At 36.5% G+C, this 17,479-nt stretch overlaps 1 protein-coding gene across 4 annotated transcripts in view; it reads left to right on the forward strand.

The window, feature by feature from the left end:
* The first annotated feature begins 3,242 nt into the window (after nucleotides 1-3,242).
* LOC114652120 (phosphatidylinositol 4-phosphate 5-kinase type-1 beta-like) overlaps nucleotides 3,243-17,479 on the forward strand; it is a 181,504-nt gene continuing 167,267 nt past the window's right edge. For 3 of the 4 annotated variants that reach the window (XM_028802324.2, XM_051927787.1, XM_028802325.2), the window contains exon 1: nucleotides 3,243-3,408. The gene's annotated coding sequence lies outside the window, so the exon portion shown is untranslated. The remainder of the gene's footprint in view (nucleotides 3,409-17,479) is intronic. The other variant, XM_028802326.2, reaches the window with a different exon arrangement.

A 17,479-nucleotide genomic window follows, 5' to 3' on the forward strand; every position in this document is an offset into this window, starting at 1 on the left:
TTCCTGTGACTGCAAGATGTTTGAGCTTCTTTTTCACAGTTTATGTACCCATAAATTCCAGCTACCATTCTCTTCCAATTCCAGCCTATCTGAGCACTTCAAATTTTGCTGCTCTATTTTTGTGTAATAGTTTGTCATTCTTTTCAAATAACATAGCTTTTGTGTTGGTTTTTTTTGAGACTGCACAGCATTATCTTCCATTGGTTAATGTGGAATGGCCACATGACAAACACTCTGAATTTCTAATTAAATAGAAATTATACCACACCATACCATTTTCTTGGTCCACTTAATCCTTAGCATTGATGTGGGTGGCTTGAATCTATTAAAGCAAGCACAGAGAGCAAGGCAGGAACAATTCCTGAACAGGGCACCAGTCTATTGCAGAGCAAACACACAAACACATGACAATTTAGCATTGCCAATCCACAAAACTGACATTTCTTTGTACTGTGGGAGGAAACTCTAGCATGAGGAGAACATTATGTTATTCCTTAATATCTCGTTATAATGCTAATTTAACATCTGCTCTACTATTGCATGCTGTTTAAGTAAATTAACTTGTCTACTTAGACTGTTTTGGTTCCCACCTTTAGCTCACATTTTTTTTTTGTAACCACTGAACATGTGGTTTTCTTGCACTTGCAGGTACTTGTTGAGGGTGATTGTTTTTTTTAATAGAAGGGTATTTAAACTTTATATAAACAATACTGCTGTTATTGGTTTTTCATTGGCACTGACATATGTATTTGCTTATTTTATTGTTTGTTACCTGATTCAGAACCTGTGATGTCATTACAATGCCCTTAATAAAGATGTCAGTGCACTATAGCTTGTATTCTACCTTTTGGATCTCCAATCAAAAAGTACAAACCTCAGTAAATTTATTAAATTTAGGAAAATTATTTTTTTATTTAGGTTTAGGACCTTTTTGACTTTGTTTTTCACTATGTACAGTATTTGGCTTGGGATTCAAATTTAGAAATTTAGTATTGAAAGACTCCCATACTCTGACCTCTTCCTGTCTATTGACCATTCTTTTCTTTACTCCTAAGAAAGACCATCATTTGTTGATCTTTAGAAAACTTTTACAAAAAAAAACTTAAGTTCTTGGAACTTGACATTTGCCATCTAAACAGCAATAGACACATACACATGAAAAAGACCACCTCCATTCAAGATGTCAGGTTTGACGGCCAAAGCTGTACACAGAAATGTGTCCAACTACTGTATGTCTGACCTGTACTTTTCATCCACCAAGACAAGCTCCACTATTGAATTACCACTCCACATTCATAGTGCCACACTCCTGTAGTGCACGTGCTCCTCTGCTGATGGGTATTGCCTCCAAATCCCACCTGTTATCTTGCATGGGATGAGCCCACACTGTGCCTGAGTTGTACAGTAATCACACAGACACTATATATTTACTGGCAAGTGCCATTCACTGACTTGGCTGAAGTGCTGAGTCTAACAATTTTGTTTCTGAGTGTGTTTCTCGTTTTTTTAAGCATCAGTTTTGGATCATTTCTTTAGCTGACATGTGCCATTAAACTATTTTGCCATTATAATACTAAACAGAGACCAGCATCCCCCAAACATATTTCTCACATGGATCCCTGGAGCATGCCAAGTTTTCAATCCTTACAAAAGTTGATACTTGTCACACAAACAAAAAACATTGACAACAGAAATGTGGAAATGAAAGGTGACTGAAAATTGAAACAAAATCACATTGTGGTAGTAAATAATCATGTCATACACAAATAGCAATCAATCAAGAAATGCATGAATAGGGAAAACTAATAAGGGGAGACAATACATAAAAGGCAACAAATCAACAAAAAAAAAACATTCATTTTCTTAACATACTTAATCTAATTCACAGTCACAGGAAGCTGGAGTCTACTTGAGCAGCACTGAATGCAATGCAGGAAATCACTCTGGACAGGGCACTAGGCCCTGGGAACAAGGCAGCAAATAATGTTACTACTACTTCATGTTTGGGATGGGGTGAACTGAATCTTAGTTGTCTAGCAGGAGTAGTTATAAAACCAGTACTTTATCTCATGGTTCCATCTTATACCAAATTATCTGTTTTTGCTTTCAAAAACATCTGCACAGCAAACGTTATGTGCATATGGTCACTCTTTTTACAACAGACCTACTACACACTTAGCATAACAATAATGTTAACAAAGTCTTGTACCTGGAATTTTACAAAAAGATCAAGATATGAAAAAATTGAGAGTGGGGTGATAAATGAAAGGAAAAAACAAAACAGAAGATAAACAAGGGGAAAATAACACGGCTTATAGTCACTTTACTCTAATTTCACAGGTCAGTTTAATATGTGAGGTGGCTTGTCTACTTGCCTACCATTCTTGAATAAGCACTCCCTATTCCACCTCTCTTTCTTCACTAGCTCCTATCTTCCACCTGTCTGTCAGTGCTTTGTTATGATTTACCTTTCTGACTTCAAGCTCAATGAGCCAGTGGATTCAAGAGGACTGTTAACTCAATCCAAGATTCAATTCCGTGCAGTTCAGGATAAGCCCTTCTTCTGCAACAATGACAAAACAGCACTCTTACTGCTACAACAACAAGGCCAACAAGTCCCTGCTGTATTATTCTGAGATCATGTCTTACCTTCTATCTTCCATGAGGACATTTAACCTGCCCCAGCCTTGTTCTTTCTGCATACGGTGAGCCCAGTAGTTGGTCGCTAACCACTTCTCCACTGTGTCTGTCTGAGACTAAACAATAAAAACAAATTTAAAGAAAGGCTCCAGGCTCCTTTGAATCTAAAAACTGAAGTTAGACAATTCTGTAAATGGACAGATGGACTTGCTTTAAATATTAAATTGCCAAGGTATAACTGAGTGTTAATGTGTATGTAAGCATGCCCAGCAACTAACAAGTACACACTCCAGGGTGCTCCAATAACTGCCTAACATCCTAAAAAAATAATTAAATAGATTATGTAAATATATGGATGCAAATAAATGATTCAATTTAATGAACAAATTTTCTTTAGTTTTTATAGAATAGTTGTCCAAATCATATTAATTTTATTTACGCTATTGGTTTAATTGTACGGACTTACGACAAAGTTGCTTTCAAATTGTTTACCCCAGTCATACGATGGCCTATGAAGCAGTGCTATAGATCCTGGGAGCGCGCCAGCCACCGGCAGGTGGCAGCGCTAGTGCGCGCCGCCGACGGGAGCAGGGAACAGGGGGCGGGGCTTGACGTCCAACCGATAATCTCCGTCGTGGACGCGGGAGCTGCTTGGTCTCCTGCTTGGCTCCTTTCATATACAAACAGCCCGTCCTGCCAGAGAGAGTGCTGAGCCGGGTATGTCGGAGGAAAGGAACGTTTCGGAGGAGTGTAGCACTGTTACCGCAGGTACTGTACACAGGTTGGGTAAGGCGCAAATGGCACTGTACTGTGTTGCGTTTTTTTATTTTTTTTTACCTTACTACCGGGACGCATTTGGCTTGGCATGGCATGGCATGTCATAACGCTTATGCGGCGGGCTGGCGACGTTACTAGGTGTGACTGATCACCGCGGCTCCTAAGCGAAAGAAACTCAGAACAGCTGTTAAAAGCAGCTTCTAAATTTTGGATGATTGGATTGATATGATAGTACTGTGTACTAATAACATAACCGTCTACCTTGGGGTTTTGCCTTGTCGCTGGAAGGTTCCAAGCAGAGGTGTGCCATTAATAAAGTGGCATCCCGGCCGTTCAATGGAAGTTTACCGGGTTTTCACGTAAAATTACGTAACACTGCGGGCAAGCGCTGCCTCGGCGCCGTTGGAGCTGGTGCGACCACTGGCTCGACACATGGGTATTTTATGTTTCTACAGACAAGTCAGAACCTCCCTCCACGCCATTCTGGTCTCTTTCAAAAACATCGTGTGTCGGTTTTAAGATCTGTTTAAGTAGCCTGGTTATGGAAGGATAGTTGGAGTTGAAAATGAGGCTTCAGAGCCTTATATGAGACCGCACGTTGTTTAAATCCTTGGTCTCCGTTCACCTTTTCGCATAAGGAGTGTACACGTACGTGAGGCATATCACATTAAATTAATAAAGGTGCCTTGTGTGTATTAGGGATCCCACTTTGAGAAAGAAACAATATCTTCACCTCTATTACTCAGTAAAATATTTATTTTTTCCTATAGTGATGTTTGGCAGTTAGCAGGTTGTCAGGGAGCTAAACTCAAAATAGGCAAACTAGCTTTAAATGACAGGGATTCATGTGTAACCAGGGCTGAGGATCGAGAACACAAGTACTGAACAATGAAATGCTAACTAACTTGTGTGTCTAATACATACTAGCAATAAATAATATCTCATGCAATAATCCAACAACAGACAATGTGAATAATAACTACAGAATAAAATGATATATGCAGCAGCATACATTAAAAATAGTAGGCAAGAAAAAGACAATAATTAACAACAAAGCATTCATAACATGAGTGCATTAAGCCACTTGACATTAATTTGTGAATCTAGGGAATTTGCATCTTGATTCTGTTTTGCAGTGTACAGGGCATAACTTCCCTGGCATAACTTCCCTGACGGTACAGACCTTGGATACATTTGTATATCTCTTGGCTTTCCAGAGATCATAAATAAGAAGAAATAATGGCAAATCTGGTCTGCTGTGCTCATCATAGCTTGCAGCGGCATTTCTTTAAGATACTTGGTTGCAGCAATCAAATGAACAACTTTATGCACTAACTGATAAACCATGTGTTGCTTTTTGATTTTTTTTATACCACCTATTCCACTTGAAATCACTTTTTATTTTTAAAACAGCAACCTATCTTTCAGTTCATTTTATAATTTTTGGTGTTTTGCTATAAAGAAACATAGGGTGTTTGATCCAGCAAAGTAATAGCGAACATAGTATACATTATTAAAATGTTTGTTTTTAAATACTGTAGTTGCTTTTGTAGCTTTTTTTTACAGCCAAAGAAGCAGGGTAATTGTAACTTTCCATTGGTAACTTTCTCACACTGATTGACCTCTGAGAACTTTGCATATTTTTATGCATGCTGTACCAAGGATACAAACTGGCACTATTACATGTTTTATAGTTTACTAAGTAAAGAAAATCCTCACGTTTAGCATTAGATAGCTTGATGGTGCAGGGGTTAGCATTCCTACCTTACAGCTTGAGAGCCCTTGCTTGAAATCCTTGATCTTGCTTGTCGGTGTGGAGATTTTTTTTTCTCCGGGTATCTAGTTATGTTTATTGATAATTATAGATTGGCAGATATAAGCGAATATATAAGTTTGTGCAAAGGTGTTCCCTGGCATTTTCTCCTGCCTTATGCCCATTACTGGACCTAAATTCGATTAAGCTAGCTTGAAATATGATAGATGGATTGGATCTTTCAGCATTATTAGGCCGACTCTGGACTTTCTCTGACAGAGTTGTGTGTACAGTATAGGCCTTTTTAGTCTGAATCTGTATTAGTGATGTTAGAATACCTTGTGAAGAAAGAGATTCACCTAGCATTTTCACCTAGCATTTTTGTTTCTGGTTTATGAAGATAACCTTTTTTTTGTTATATTTTATAAATGTTAGCTGCATGAAGAATATCCATCCATCCATCCATTATCCAACCCGCTATATCCTAACTACAGGGTCACGGGGGTCTGCTGGAGCCAATCCCAGCCAACACAGGGCGCAAGGCAGGGAATAAATCCCAGGCAGGGCGCCAGCCCACCGCAGGGCACACACACACCCACACACCAAGCACACTCTAGGGACAATTTAGGATCGCCAATACACAGATCTGCATGTCTTTGGACTGTGGGAGGAAACCGGAGCACCCCGGGGAGACCGCATGAAGAATATGTTGGGGGTTTTTTAACAGTCTATAGCTATTGCTAAATTAGAAGACTCCTGTTTGATTGTTAGGTAGTTTATGCAGGAGTCTAGCAGAATAAGGGTTGCCAGCAAGATTGTGTGGCAATCCTGCAAAGTGTCTCTTAAAGAACAAGTTTAATAATTTTAAAATGGGTTTATTTAATAAACATTCTTTGCAGTGTTGCTGTGTAGACTGTGATGTTCCATTGGATGAGCTGTTTGCATATCTCAGTCTTGATGTTCACTTGGCTCTGCCAAGTGTTATTAAAGTTTAAAAGTAGACTGTATATGAAAAAGTCATGAGCCCAAATGGGCTCATCATTATTTATTGCCAGAAAGCGCACGGAAAAGATTAAAAAGGCGAAAAATGATGCTGGATTATCAGCATGCTGCATTGATCTAAAGGTGAGAATTTTTACTTGACATTCACAATGTACTTATGAGACCATATCTTAAATGTTAAAATGCTGTTATGAACAAAAGGGCAGTTAGAAAATAAGTGTTGGACTAATTCCTGCACTAGATGGAATGAGGTTATTAGGAATGCTTGAAGTAGTTGTACTTTTTCATCCTAAGCAAAAAGAGGTCAAGAAAACATGTGATACAAGTGATTAAGATTATGATAGGAATAAGTAAAAGTTTCTGCTAGATGTTAATATAGAGGAAGTATTTTTAAAACAGGACAGTATAAACGGATGTTACTTAAGGGTAAATTTTAAATTTTACAAAATATTTTTCCACAAAAAGAATTATAAAAACATGGAAATACATTATTTTGAACATATAGTAAAACTGAATTAGATTTACTTACAGTCATAAATAAAATACAATGTTGTCATTTGACTGTGTGCTTTAGGTGATTTGACCGTGTTAAATTATTTGCTGTAAAACACATTAGAAATGGCAGTCGTGAATTAAATTGGGGAAAAAATAATTTAAATTAACCAAAACCACAACCCTTTTGGACATCTGTAAAGTGGACCTGCGGATGTTTGTGAGTGGGCCATATGTTTGACTTTCTCCCGAGTGTTTTTTTCCTTGCGTTCAGCGCTGCTAAGATAGACTCTGGCCTCAGTTTTTAAAAACTTGTTTTTACCCCTAACTCTGTAAGTTCTAAAGTAATTACACTAATGATCATGCTCCTTTAATATTGGTTAGTCTTCAGTGTAACAGTGGTAGCCGTTCAAAAATCATGTCAAGCATACAGGTTAAGCCTTTTGTTTAAATTGGTAGTCTGTTCAGCAACATGAAGGGCACAGAAAGACTTAACAGTAGCATCAGTGCCTTACAGCTGTCATGTCCAATGTTTGATTAATGTTTATAGTTATTTTGTTTTTGCTGTTTTCTCTTACAGTCAAAAGACATACATTTTGTGAAAGTAAATATACTTCAGTTTTTAAAAGTGTGTCTCTGTGCATCTGCTCTAGGTGTCCAATCCAGAGTGACATCCCTTTTTGGTCCTTATTATGCTACAGTAGGCAGTGTCCCCTCATGTCAGTGAATGAGTAAAAGCTGTTTTGATTGATTGAGATTTGGAGATGATTTATTAAATACATGTGAACAATAAATAATATTTGTAATAAATAATATTTGTTAAATAATAATTACAGTACCAAAATTGTAAAAACTAAACAATTAGATACAAAAGTGGACTGTGTTCAGGGACAGACTTGGAGCACACCGGAGGGTTTACGTGTGTCAATAGACCTGGGACTGTCTGGGAATTTGCCACAAGAAACTGGAAGAGGATGCTAGGAAAACTCTGGGCTGGCCTATCCAGCTCGGCATGTTGAAACCCCAATCCTCACCAGTATAATCAGAGTGAAAGTGAAGTGTACTGCATTACCTTTTTAAACAGGTTTATTTTCCTGCCTTAAAGTAAAGAGCTACTTATTTATCTTCATGAAGATAGTATGTGGGTTTATATCATTAGATGACTTTAACCTTTGTTACATTTGAATCAAATGATACTGCATTAAGAGCTGTTCAGTCATTAATAACATGTTTTATTTTTTTGAGTCTACGTCTCAAACCTGCTTAATCCCGCTTAGAGTCACAGGGGGCGAGAATGTATCCCATCAGCATTAGGATATGGCAGGAGCCAGCTTAGAACAGGTCACAAGGCAACTTGTGCTCACATCCACATGACACTTCTGCAAGGCAGTCATGTAATCACCAGGTAACCTAAAACACGTTAGAACACTGGATTCATAAGGTGGTAGGACTAACCAATGCACTACCAAGCTGCTCAGTAATCAGTGTTGCATCATTGATAAAAATAGCTATTATCTATCAATTAAAGGGCTCATTAAATGACTTGTATACAGTATGTGCACGAACAAAACCAGTTCAGAGTTTCCAGTTAGCATAATACTGTGACTTTGTCCTTTGAGAGATCCTGGAAGAAACCCACATAAATACAGTAAGATCATGTAAGTGCCCAGTCCGTTTCTTGTCTTGAACAAATCCTACTTGGGATATACTGTAGCTCCTTAAACATAAGTGTATTAGAAATGAGAATTTTGCCGCCACTAGGCAGAGTAAGGTTTTGGGATAGGGTACCTTAGGCTTTTCTTATGTTTGCTCAGGCCAGGGTCACAGGAAACTGGTGACTATAACTAGCTGGATTGGGTGCAAGAAGGGAACCAGTCCTAAAAGGGGTACTAACTAAATGGAGACCAAACTCACTCACATTGGGTGATTTTTGATCTTCCAGTTATCCAGATGTCTGTTTTTGGGGAGTGGGAGAACCTGTGCATACTCCAGACCAGCAGTGTCCAAACTGGAATTTGGACCCAGGCTGTTAAATTGTGAAGCAACAGTTTTAACCTTGCTGTTCCCAGAGTTTTTGTATATTTTTATGAAATGTTTGTTTTCCTTTCCAAAATATATTGCATTTGATGAAAAGCGTAATTCAACAGGATTGGAAGAAAAAGGGGTAATCAATAAAAGTCCTTCAGATGTGGCACTAAGTTCTTTGAATGCACTGCTCAGTACTTCAGCAATTACAGAATGGAAATTCCCATAATGCAGAGCTTTTCTGATTTTCATTTGTTATAACTTAATTCACATTATTGATATATTGACTAGAATAATAATTACATTTTTTTGTGTTATAAGCAATAAAATGCTTTCTATGGTTCTTATGCATAGAAATAAAATTATTAGTAAACCCCTATGTAATGCATTATTTTTGCTATATGTGTTGCAGTTAGTATTGTTAAATGCCTTTCAGTTGTCTTTGATTGTTCTAGCTTTGCTGTAAGTTTGAGATGTTTAAACAGCAAGCAGGATGCTATTGCCTTACCTGTGCCATCATTTTATTCAGTGAGTAGTTGTCATCAGCACAAACTCATTGGAAATTTCTGTTTTATTCTCGTTTAGAGCATGTTTTTGACATGTTTCACAAACAGGGTACATAAAGTTGCATTCATTGTATTAAGTTTCATATACAGTAGTTTAGAATGTTTAGGCGTACAAAAACAAAAGTATTAAGTATGTATTTGCCTTGCAGAGGTCATAGTAGTCATGCTTGCAAAGGCCTACGTTGGGAAAACATTTATTTAAAATGTCAATTGTTGGCAGTAGCATGATCAGAGAACATTGTGTAATAGAAGATCTGATTATTTAGAGCTTGAAGTAGATATTCAGTAAAATTTTAAAAATTCCATTGAGAGTTAAGATTGTTCTCAATCCAAAATATCCTAAATAAAAAACAGTATAAACATTTTTATCTCACAGTGTTACAGACCATGTAGTACATTTGTGTTTATTTCCCTGCTTATAAACCTTATGCATTTAATGTTGGCCATGTTTGCAGGCCTTCAGCTTACCAGATCTCTGTCAGTGTTAACAACATGAAGAGATGCAGGAGAGTGGAGATTGCCTTGTAAAAAATAATAAAAAGCGCCCAGGCACAGCAGTTGTAGTGGAATGATATTCGTACTATGTGGGAATAGCATGCAGAGGCCAAATGATTTCTACAGTATAAACATTTGGTAGACTAACATTTTATATCTTTACATTTTTAGCATTTATTTTCTTAAAAAAACGTTTCCCTTTGTGTCAGTGTTTACTAACTACACAGAAAGTTGCAGACCCAGGCTTTTTCTTGCTGACTGAATTCTTTTCTCTAGGGATTAAGTGCAGCTTCAGGGATCAACATTTTGTTTAGAGGTGTTATGTATTTATTGAAAAAAAGAGGAAAATTTCCTGAACGTTGAGTTTCTCACAGTCTGGTTCCTTTTCAAGAGGAGGCTGCTGTTGTATGTAAGCAGATTTTTTTTTGGACCTTTGAGAGATGCCTAATGTCATTGAAAAGTCAGAAATTTTCATTTGTGATAATTAATTTCTTTTAATACTAAAGCTGGCTACTTGGTCATAAGTGATCTTCATTTATTTTACTCTATAATACTTCTTTATATAATACATACATAAAAATGAAGTTGTGGTACAATATGTTAACTGCATCAGATATTTCTTTTTACTCTTTATTCTGTTTGTAGCAGTCCAACACTAAGTTCTTTATGAATAGCAATCGAATGTAAAATGATGCATAATTTTCCAAGTGTGAATTATTAAACAAAAAAGAGCACTTGAATTTTACTATTCACTGAATTTCATGAAGTGTTTTAAGAAAATGATAATGCTTTTTAAAAGAAAAACAGGAAAATGATGGATGATAATGTTTGGGCACTTTGCAGTCCTTGTGTCCCTATGGGTTGTTTGTTTTAGTAGGTGACTGCCACATAGTATTGTGAGCTTATATAATAGTCAGAATATAACTGCTGACAACTTAATTTGAAGCATCAATAGTTCACACAATGCCAAGACTGGTTTAAGGTGAAAAATTGTTTGAGATTAAGTTGACATGATCTTTGGATATGCAATATGAGGCTGTCTCTGCTTAGTTGATTTCTATTACTGTTATCCCACTGTCAGTGTCATTGGTAGAAATTGATTCTGGAATAATGAAGTTTTTATACAGGTCTAAATAAATAGAGATTTGTTAATTATGTGTTGTCCATCCTTTTGAAAATGTTATTGTAGTGATGTAATCAAATACTTTTTCATGTGCAAGTGACCTTTAAATCCTCAGAAATCCTTTTTATTAGACATTTAGGTTTTTGAAACCCAGAATGACAGTTACACTATCTTCAGCTCTTTTCATTTTTAGTGAGAAGTTGGTTCTGCTTTCAAGTTGTATTGATGAAAACAACAGGATATATTTTCATTTCACTTAGGTTTGTTTGAAATATATGTCTTATTGGGGTGAATGTCTTAATTAGCAGTGAAGTGTTAGCTCAGTGTAGACTAGGGTTATGCATTTTTTTTGCCTTGCATGTCAGAGCAGGAAGAGATTTTGAATATGTAAATGTGATCCTAGCTAGGGAATTTTGTAGCCGACATCATGTGGTATGCTTTTCCTGATCTCAGTCATCTTCTTTTGTTGTGCTTCAATGGTATGTTTTGTTTTGGTTTAAATGTGAACACGAACAGGTTTTGTATTAATTCAGCAAGATGCAAATGAAAGTAGGAAAATCCTACTGTATGTACAGTACCAATGTCAATTATGATCATGCAAAAAAGTTAGTGAAATATGAGTGGATCTTCTGATTTCTTATCAATCCAGGGTGTGTATTAATGAGTGTAAAACAAATTACAAATATATTTGAGGACATGTTACTTTTAAAATAATTTCTTTATGCACTGTACAGTAAATGTTGGGTATTATTCTAGTAATTTAATTGTCACAGGTGGAATAGTAAAGTGTGGAGTTGAAGTGTCTTCCTGCATTCGTCTGGATTTTCTTTCGATACTCCGGTTTCCTCCCATATTCCAAATACATGACTGTTAAGTTAATTGATGTTTCCAAAATAATCAAATAGCGGTAAATGTAGATGTTTTTGTAATTGTGCACCTTCTACCTGAACCTGTATTTGAGGTAAGGTTGGTACCTGACATTCTGCTACAACAGATTCTGATTTTCCATGACCCTAAAGTAAAAGAACAAAAGTATTTGTAAAGAATTTCATTTTATGCCTTTTCCCTAATATCTTTGGTAATGAACAGTGATGCAAACAGTCAGTTTTTACAGCCGGTGTTGAATTTACCGAAATGATCTGCTGTTAACAAAATATCCAATGCTGTGTTTAGCATAAACATTCAAAATACACTGCATGCTTATGTGTTGTTTGACCCAAACTCTGTGTTCTTTAGAAACTGTTTCAGTCTCAGTATATGAAGGGGTTGGGTCTTAAGGGGTAGTCTCAAGTTTGAATAGTCCAAAACACAAGTGGAGGTTTCTTTGAAAGCTATTCTCCCACTGACTTCATCATGGGTTTACTTAAGGTTCTGTTCAGTGCAGGAACTAATAATCTTGTACATTCTTACATGGCATATTTTTACTGATAGGCCCACCAAGTATAATATACCCTTATGTCTCCATATGTCTATAGGTTTTGGAGTTTCTCTCCTTGATTGTATTCTGTCACCAGCTTTTTGGGTAGTTTGATGCCTGGCATCAGTTGTAACAGTTGCTGTATAAATTAAAAGTAGCTTTTAAATTTAAATAATGGCATGCCAGACATCTTAATTTGGTAGGTTTATATAAAGAATGAGAGTTCTTAAAGATATTCATGTTACTCTGCTAAATAAAGTCACTCTTAAGGTATTTTTTTGCTTTGGCAATTCAGTAGACTGTAAAATTAATGATAATTTTGCCTTAAAAATTAAGATTTATTACCAGTAACTCCAAGCAACTGCTTTTACTGTAAAAAGACCATACTTTGTTCATTGCAATTTAAAATGTTTGCCTCTATTGCCTGTCCTGATTTGCAATGCATCTAGTCATTATTCTTAACTGCAGATTGCTGCTTATTGCATAAAGTTCACTTCTCAAGAATGAATCAAGAACAAAGATAAAAACAGCAGTCTTTGTTTGGTGTTTGATGCTTAGAAAACTGGCACCACTGCAAACTGTGATAAGGTAGAGAAAAATTCTGTACAGTGAACAGAAACAAATACCACACTTAGCCTTCAACTCAGATCTCATGATAAGGCCTTTGCTTTTCATGGAAAGGAATCTTGATCTCTGTGGGAAAAAATAATAAGGTTAATTATTTTCTCATTCATTCTACAACGTTTATGTTGAGCACTAGTTAAAAACTGACAGCTTTTTCATATGAAGGAACTAACAGAAAGGATCTGAACTTTCAGAAAGCCTGAACTAAAGACACTTTCCCCTGTTTACCTGTAAACATTTAAAAAAATAATAAAAAAATATCTATTTGTGGGAACGCCCTTATAACCCTTGTAAAAGTAAGCAATGTGGCATAGTGGCAAAGGTCTTGGATTTTTAACACCCATTTGTTAGCTTGGCTCCTTCTGACAATGTGTGTAACTCTGAGCATGCCTCTTAACCTGCCAGAGTTTCACTGTAAAATTTTCATTTCTGAATCATATACCATAGCTCTGCACTTGGAAAAGCCTTTGGGAGGTCTTAACTATACTGTAGTATAGAAAGGCACTATGTAAAGAACATTTTGCTTCTGTGTTTCCCTTTGAGGTCCTAAGTACATTTTTACCCACAATAGTTAAGTTATGCCATATCAATATGTACTGTACATTGATATGAAATGAGCCTTTGTGAGATGGTGTGGGGGACAGTTAATTGAAGAAAGAAAGTTAAATGTTCAGAAGAAGCCTAAGGTTACAAATCAGAGATTGTGTTTTGTTTAATTCTTAGTCATTTTGGGCTATGAACATTTTGAGGAACTACTTCACATACAGTTAGGTCCATAAATATTTGGACAGAGAACTTTTTTTCTAATTTTGGTTCTGTACATTACCACAATTAATTTTAAATGAAACAACTCAGATGCAGTTGAAGTGCAGACTTTCAGCTTTAATTCAGTGGGGTGAACAAAATGATTGCATAAAAATGTGAGGCAACTAAAGCATTTTTTTAACACAATCCCTTCATTTCAGGGGCTCAAAAGTAATTGGACAAATTAAATAACTGGAAATAAAATGTTCATTTCTAATACTTGGTTGAAAACCCTTTGCTGGCAATGACAGCCTGAAGTCTTGAACTCTTGGACATCACCAGATGCTGGGTTTCCTCCTTTTTAATGCTCTGCCAGGCCTTTACTGCAGCGGCTTTCAGTTGCTGTTTGTTTGTGGGCCTTTCTGTCTGAAGTTTAGTCTTCAACAAGTGAAATGCCTGCTCAGTTGGGTTAAGATCAGGTGACTGACTTGGCCATTCAAGAATTTTCCACTTCTTTGCTTTAATAAACTCCTGGGTTGCTTTGGCTATATGGTTTGGGTCATTGTCCATCTGTATCATGAAACACCCCCCAATCAATTTGACTGCATTTAGCTGGATTTGAGCAGACAGTATGTGTCTGAACACCTCAGAATTCATTCGGCTGCTTCTGTCCTGTGTCACATCATCAATAAACACTGGTGTCCCAGTGCCACTGGCAGCCATGCACGCCCAAGCCATCACACTGCCTCCACCGTGTTTTACAGATGATGTGGTATGCTTTGGATAATGAGCTGTTCCACGCCTTCTCCATACCTTTTTTTCTTGCCATCATTCTGGTAGAGGTTGATCTTGGTTTCATCTGTCCAAAGAATGTTTTTCCAGAACTGTGCTGGCTTTTTTAGATGTTCTTTAGCAAAGTCCAATCTAGCCTTTCTATTCTTGAGGCTTATGAGTGGCTTGCACCTTGCAGTACACCCTCTGTATTTACTTTCATGCAGTCTTCTCTTTATGATAGACTTGGATATCGATACCCCTACCCCTTGGAGAGTGTTGTTCACTTGGTTGGCTGTTGTGAAGGGGTTTCTCTTCACCATGAAAATGATTCTGCGATCATCCACCACTGTTGTCTTCCGTGGACGTCCAGGTCTTTTTGCGTTGCTGAGTTCACCAGTGCTTGCTTTCGTTCTCAGGATGTACGAAACTGTAGATTTTGCCACTCATAATATTGTAGCAATTTCTTGGATGGGTTTTTTGTTTTCGCAGCTTAAGGATGGCTTCTTTCACCTGCGTGCATTCAAAAAAGATTAAGTCTGTTAAACAGTACAGCTTCTTTAATGACATCAAAGTAGACTGAAGCAGTTCTGTAGCTAAGTACCTGATGAAGCTTGTGCCAGGCAGTTTTCATTATATGTGGTAGCTAAAACTTGCAGTATTTTTTTTTTGTTATGTTTGTTTGATAGACAATAAAAAGGTCACACTTACTTAGGTCTGGGTAGACAAATGCAGGTTTATCTGAACAGCATTCAAAATATTATGAATATTCAACAGCTACAAAAATGTATTTTTTATTTTATTTACTGATACAGTAAGATGTTTTTTTTTTTTTTTTTTTTTTTTATTACTGTTAGAAAAAAAATGCACAGTTGTGTGTGACGGTGCGGGTTGGCTTCTCAATCCCTCTTCTATAATGGGAGCCTCTTGAATCCAACATGGTCAGTACCGCAACTGTGATGATCATGGTAGATGAGGACAAAATACACCAAGCAAGGCGATGGTGAAAAGTGCTTTTATTAAAACAAATCAAAATCAAAGTGTTCCAAAAAGTGCAGTGCTCAAAAAAAAATTCAATAAATAAATAGTCCAGAAAAATGAGTGTACAGTGGAGGTTAAAATCCAATAGAAAAGTGATCCATTAAAATGAGGTTAAAATTCAGGCAAGAGTCTTTAAAATTCTCATTCCCGGTGCTCCCTTTTAAAACCGACACTTTTCTGGCTTGTTTTCATTCTCTTTTCTCTTGCCTGCTTCTTCTCCTGTCTTTTAACCTCCGCTCTTTTCTTTTATTCTTTTTTTTATCCCTTCTTTTTGATCTTACACTCCCATTTATAGGCTGGGGAGCGGTGGCAGGTGTGATCGCCCGATTGGCACCCCAGGCTGATAATAAGGCAAATCAGACAGCCTGCGCGTGCTGACAAGGCAACACATGGACGGCTGACCGTTTCGTACCAACCCGGAGACGGGGCATCTTCCCGGAAGATTGCTCCCACTTGCTCCCACTCCCCAGAGTGAGCGTGTTCATTATTTATTTATTAATTAAAATGGCCACTCTTTTTGAGCCGGGGACAGCTATACCATACACTAATGTTCTATTCAAGCAGGTTGCCTCATTGGTTTTTAAATTAATAGCAGTGCAAATATTTCATAATGACATAAAGAAATGATTGCCTTCCAACAGAAAACCATAATAAATGTTATTTTCAATTTACAGCAAATTTCAACAAATTACTTTGTAAAGCACTCTTCATAGAAAAGAAAAATACTGCACATTAAAACATAAAAACGTTAATTGTTTTAGGTGTTATGTTATTTAGGGACAAAGTTGGATATTGAAAACATATGCATAAAAATGCATACCAAATGCAAAGGACTAGGGGGCAATAGAGAAGAGCAAAACAAATGAATATGATAAAATGTACACATTCAAAAGCCTAGTGACCACAAGTTAAGCCAGCGTTTGTTTTAATTTAGGCTTCAAGTTTGTGTTTGACTAAAAATTAACTTTTTGACTATAAAATTATTAGTTAGTTTTTTGTTGGGGTAACATTTTAAGAATAAGAAGATAAATTGCATCATGCATGCACATCACTAGTTCAGTACTGGTATATTAGATTATTGGAATATATGTTTAAAGATTTAAAGACAATAGCAGTTCACCGTTGAACAGTTTAGCTGAGTGTAGTGAGATTGCAACTTTTGTCTTACTTTGCAAAGTTTTCAGATATGAAGGTGAACATTTTTTTATGCCTACCAAAATGAATTTCATATGTGCCATTTAACACTAGTATATTTTTGTAAAATATACCTTAATTTGAATTCAATTCTTGAGAGGAACAGATATTAAGGCACAGGAAACCAGTGTGTCAGCAGAGAAGGAGTCCAGTAGTGAAACATGAACATAAGTGAGTTTCTTGTCTATTGCTGGGTTCTTGGCTTGTGAGCTGCATGAAAGTGATTTAGAGAAGTGATCCAATGGCTGGACTGTTTGATGGATTCCAACAAGAAAGCCCTCACATCTTTAACAAACCATCCATCTATCGTCTAAATCTGCTTATCTAGATCAGTGTTGCAGGGAACAGTATGTTAAACAAATACTCAGAAATAAAAAATACTGTATGTTGTTTGCTCTTTTTTGTGATCTTATTGTTTTAAAATTTAAATCGTACAGTTGCTGCACTGCCCCCTTTTTTCTTTGCATTTCTTTGTAAGTAGAAAAATCTACCAATGTCTTGATTGTATAAAACAATTTTGCATGTGACCCTGCGCTGGATCTTATTTTTAGTTTTTCTGTGCATGATTACTTTGAAAATTATCATTATTTTGTGTCCGCATAGTAAATCTACTTAATTACAACAATGAATTAATATTTAGCATGCTTTTTAATAACATAGTTCACTTTATGCTGTGGTACACTGTATATTGGACACAGCTTATGTTAAGAGAGTGCATTCTTGGCAGGTCTAATATTCTAACAATAAATAAACTACTGTATTGTTCATGTCTTTTTAAGAAAGTAAAAGTCTTGCAATATCCTGTGGAATTCAGC

The sequence above is a fragment of the Erpetoichthys calabaricus genome, chromosome 5, assembly GCF_900747795.2.
Source record: "Erpetoichthys calabaricus chromosome 5, fErpCal1.3, whole genome shotgun sequence".
In the NCBI taxonomy this organism is placed as follows: domain Eukaryota; kingdom Metazoa; phylum Chordata; class Cladistia; order Polypteriformes; family Polypteridae; genus Erpetoichthys; species Erpetoichthys calabaricus.